Consider the following 5,672-nt stretch of genomic DNA (forward strand, 5'->3'; position numbering starts at 1 on the left):
TCTGCATACCAAGTCTGACCGCTACTCACCACGAGAGTGCAGACATTTGGACTATATCTCCCAGTTCACGACAGACCTTCGTCACGTCAAAGGCGAGTCGAACTGTGTTGCTGATGCTTTATCACGTATCCAACTTAATGCAGTTACTTTGCCAATGCTTGACCTACCTGCTATAGCCGCCGCCCAAGCAAACGATACTTCATGCACGGAAGCACAACAGTCTACGTCCCTTCAGTGCCGGGAAGTACCCCTAGCTACTAGCTCAGGTACTATCCTATGCGATACTTCTACGGGCCTCCCTCGACCCATCGTACCCTCCGCTTATCGCCGTCTCGTCTTTGATGCCCTTCATGGTCTATCTCATCCTGGTATCGCAGCCACCCTACGCCTCATCGCTGCACGATACGTCTGGCCGTCAATGAATAAAGATGTCCGTATGTGGGTAAAACAATGTTTACAATGTCAACGATCAAAAGTGCACAGGCACGTAGCTGCCCCTATTGGCACTTTCGCTACGCCTGATGCTCGCTTCGATCACGTTCACATAGACATTGTAGGACCATTACCACCAACGCACGGGTATGATCACATACTCACATGCATTGATCGTTTCACAAGATGGCCCGAAGCTATTCCCATCACGTCTATTACGGCGGAGACAGTTGCTCACCGCTTCGTAGAACGATGGATAGCTATGTACGGTTGTCCCTCGACTGTCACGACTGACCGAGGACAACAATTTGAGTCCGCATTATTCTCCTCACTAACACGGCTGCTTGGTACGGAACGCATACGCACTACCGCCTACCATCCAGCATCAAACGGTTTAGTCGAACGGTTTCATCGCCAACTTAAAAGTGCTATTCGAGCACACGAAAACAACAATTGGTACGAAACCCTTCCGCTCGTCCTCCTGGGAATCAGAACGAGTCTAAAGGCAGATATTCAATGTTCCGCCGCTGAACTTGTTTACGGCACGACATTGCGTCTGCCTGGGGAATTTTTCACACCACGGAGCAGCACTAAGTTCGGCGAATCAGACTACGTCCAACGACTGTCTGCATTCATGCGAACACTGACTCCGGTGTCAACTCGTATACAACATCGACAGGTCGCTCTCCCTCGAGAGTTATCTACCTGTTCACATGTTTTCATACGAGTAGATTCGGTACGCAAACCTCTACAACAGCCTTACGAGGGCCCTTTTCACGTGATTTCCCGTCACGAAAAGACCTTCAAGGTTGATCGACGTGGCCGCATCGAAACAGTCAGCATTGATCGTCTCAAGCCAGCACACGTCGATGACAGTGCTATACCTGATAAGCCGAGACCCAATGTTAGACCCGTCAGAGCTTCTAGCGGGATTTCTACATCTACTTCGGATCCCACGCTAGATGCACCTAAGACCTCATTCTCACGTCCCAGTCAACAGCACGTGTCATCTGCCCCGTCTACGGACGAGACTTCCGTCTCACGTCCAGACCTGCAGACCACACCGCCCTTGACTGCGGATGAGATTGCAGGCTCACGAGGTTCGAACGAGACTACCGTCTCACGTTCTGGTCGCCGAGTACGCTTACCCGTACGCTTTCTCGACTAACCTCATAACCAACTACGGATACAGTATAGGAATCTGCCCCTATACTACAAGAAAGCTACACTTTTCTCTTTTTCTATCATTTTTTTTGTTTACCCCGAGCCTACGCCTCCGACCATCGCTGTTACGGTATCGTCGACTTCAGTCAACTTTCGCGAAAGCTGGCCTGATCACCCACGCTCTAGTCAACGCACTCAGTCGACCTCTCTGGCTCCAAATACGTATGATATACATTTGGTCCCGAACATGGTTATCCTGGTCGCATCTGGTTCCTTGGCTCAATCTGGTTTCGTCCTACGTCTGCAGCGTTTCTGGTCCGGACCTCTACGAACGCAACCTTCAGATTCTGGATACAAACCACTCTGGTGTAGCATGCTAATCCAAGCAATCAATACAGCACGTTCCTTCTGGTACCGTTCTACGTCAAAGACTTTTGGTGGCAACTCGAGGATCAACGATCACTCCCTGTTCTGCCAACGTTTTCGTCCTACAATTGCACGTTTCGCGATCAGTCCCACGAATGAAACCGCTACGTATCGAAAGTGTAAATCCTTTCTAGCGGGGGGCTCCTGTAGTGACCGGCCAGTCTCGATAAGAACACGATTGGAATAATAGAAACAATTATTATTATTGTAACCAATTGTACCAGAGATTGTTTTACTGTATTTGTTTAACTGTATCCGTTTCACTTCTTGTTCCATATACCGCCTGGTTTGGTTCGAGCTTGCTCACGCACTGCTTGTTCGCTTGTACTCTTTGGCACGTCTCGGTATTATTTCGATACCACGAGATCGCCAATAATTATACTTGATCTGGACTAGTAAAGCCTTCTGATTTACGGGCTATCAAGGGAACCAAGTCATATTTGTACGCATAATCGAATAGTAGTGGTGATCATAGTCCGCCCACGACTCGACATCCACTACAGACCTTTAGTCATTTAGGTCCTTCACTGTTGTATCTTTCCAGTTACATCAATTTCGCATTCGGAATAAGGACTGGCTGTTTGAATCACGTATTTCAGATGGAATTTTCGAATGGCCTACAAAACTCAAAAGCTTCTGGATACGACCGCCTTCGAGTTACTTGGAGCTGTAAGACGGTTACTAATTATAACTCCTGAATATATGGCCAATTACATTTATTGTCTAGCTCTGTAAGTAATCGTGATGACTGGTTTTAACCATTATGTGTTCAATAAAGTTCACTTTTGATAGCTAATTATTCGCTCACTCAACCAGTGTACTCAAGGCTTTCTGTATTATCATCACACTCTTCGAGTTTGATGTGATTTTGATACTTGATACAAAGTGCGAAATAAAGTGGTTCATTGTGACTCATTAATCCCTCATCAGTAACCTGAAATATCCACTGTGCGGTTAGTAAAATGTCTCTGAGCTTAATCACCCGGCAGTCAGGTCACCTGATATCGAACAGTTCGCCGATCTTCATCAAAATCAAGGACAACCAACGTGTATCAGTTTATTACACGTCATGGACTAGTCCATGTTGCGGTGGTCGAATTCTGTTCCTTGAAGCTACTCTTCCTAATATATTTATGTATGAACGTCGTTTGTGTTGTACGATTGTCGAGGCAGCCACGGTACCTGGATATAACGAAGAGGATAATCCACGTTGGGTATCAGCCATGAGGTGCGAATTCGACGTCGACTGGTTGGTTACACCGTTCCCGATTAGCTCGAGTAGGCCCCCAGTCACTCGAAAAACGTCATCTACTCTAGTGATCTACACCCCAGCCCCACTACTATATTGAAATATTCAAACGCTTCCATGAATACTTGCTGTGTCCTCTTGCTGGTAGACAACCATAATAACAAATCTGACCATAAACATACGAAGGTTGGATCACTGCGTGATAGCTCTAGCTGTCCCGATCGACTGCTCTCTTCCTAGTTCTTCGGCTGAAACGTATACAAATCAATTTACTCCCTAACACTGGACTTGTGGGTAAATTATTGGATCCACGAGAAGTTTGTCGCTAGGACTCTCAAAGGTAATGATGTAATTTTAAATGTCATTCAGGTTCCATTCTCATGTAACATGTAATATCCTTCGAAAATTTCGTCTATCGTACTTCTTCCTTAAGTAGCCTCACATTTTACTTTTAAGTCAGTCGATTAGCATGCGCGATAATAAAGTTACCACCAGTACTTACACGAGAACCTCAAGGACGACCAGCAGAATTAGAGGTCTAAATTCATGGGTTATTAATACTCCCAAGACACAAAAAATGGATAATAAAGACCTAGGACAAAACTGTCTGATTTTATTTGGTGTCCCAGTGTCGGAGAGTAGGGCAGCTTCGGGCAAAGAATGGTGACAAATACTGTACGTCATCGGGGAAGGTTATCACTTCAGTCAAGCTACGTCACCTGTATAAGTACCAAAATTTAGCAAGATGGTAAACCACCCCCACCGAGGGTGACTTTTGATTTGGCACACGCTACGGGGTAAATTTTACTGACATTCCAGAGGCCATCGTGCTGACACGACAAACTGTGGACCATAAGGAAAGCCGCTGTATGATCAGAAAACTACCAAGAAACATCCAGTATGGTGGTCTACGAAGTGCCTGGGCTAGTAGGTTGTGATCGAGATGAAGCCCACGGACACGATATTCAACAGTGACTTTGAGTATTACCTATCACAGACCTTCACACCACTACGGTAACTAGTGTGTCCAGGAGACATCATCCACTACACCTAAAAACTATTGAGTTTTTGGGTTTCATGGTTATGAACTGCAGAAACCAAGAGGACTTAACTGAGGCCTTTCAAGCTTGTTGCAGTTAGAAAAAGACCCCTTCAGTCACACCAGATGTGTGAAGGTCTACCTTGATTAGCAAGGCAACAGCGAGAAATCCCGACAAAACGCACACTGGTGTCAGTTGACCTTGATCAGCAATCTACCATGAAGAACACAGAGACGACGACCGCGCTAACGGAACACGCTACACGGACAAGAAGCCTACAGCAACCAGTTTTCACGGAACTAGCCAACATATTTTAAACAGCGATCTATTCAAAAAGCAGAAGACAGACAGTGCCGTAGAGGAGCACTAGGTGATGAGATAAACCATCAAGTACCTCAGTGGCAAGGTAAGAGGACTGACGTGTAAACTAGGAGAAATCAAAAGGATGTGCTCTCAATTGGACCTGAAGATCATGGTCCACATTGAAGTATGGCCGTTCCCCGACATCACAGATTAATATATGACCCTGAAAAACATGGTTCTTTTCGGATGTGATAGTATGGAGAAAGTAAAAGGTGAAGTAGCAATATACATTAACATCTACTTCAAAGCCGTAACATCATACACGGTCGGATTAACCGAGATAACGGAATCATACTGGTGTTGATTCAGGATGAACGGGACATAGTAATTGATTGGAAAAATATGCCCCACAGGTTCTAGCACCCAAAACGTTGAGATAATAAAGATGATACTAGAGCTACCATCCCTGGGGTGTGACCGAGTACTACTTACTGAAGACTTCAACACTCCATTTCTAAATCTCAGCCAGCAAGATACAACCCCTACAGGGTGTCTCCATAGGCAGCTTACTACAGCCATAAGAAGTTCAGGAATGACCCAGGAAGTGAGTAGCACCTCGAGATGTGTCAAGTATAGGGATGTTCCCCACCTTAGTTACACGGGAGCGACCTAAACGGCTTCGAGGGAGAATCTTCAAAACACCTCGTGGTCACGAGAATAGTGGAGGTCAACGGTGGATGATGACTGAGAGGTAGTGTGAGATATAATTCTGAACGCTATCCAACATGATGTGCCTTGTGGTGAGCACACAACTTGGAGGCAAAGTTCCCGAATAATCAAGGCACGAATCGCTTGTTGGTGGAAAGTCTCACTATACGATTCTGATCAGTCTTCAGTAATAAGGATAGTAGGTTGATGAACCTGTGTTAATCCTGACAGATTTCCTTCCAGTGAAGGTCCAGCTTCTTCTTGAAAATGTTCACTGATGGTGCTGATACCACTTGTTCTGGTAAAGCGTTCCAGTCATTGACCACTCGATGAGAAAAACGGGACCCCAC

Source organism: Schistosoma mansoni, chromosome 4 (genome assembly GCF_000237925.1).
Source record: "Schistosoma mansoni strain Puerto Rico chromosome 4, complete genome".
NCBI lineage: Eukaryota > Metazoa > Platyhelminthes > Trematoda > Strigeidida > Schistosomatidae > Schistosoma > Schistosoma mansoni.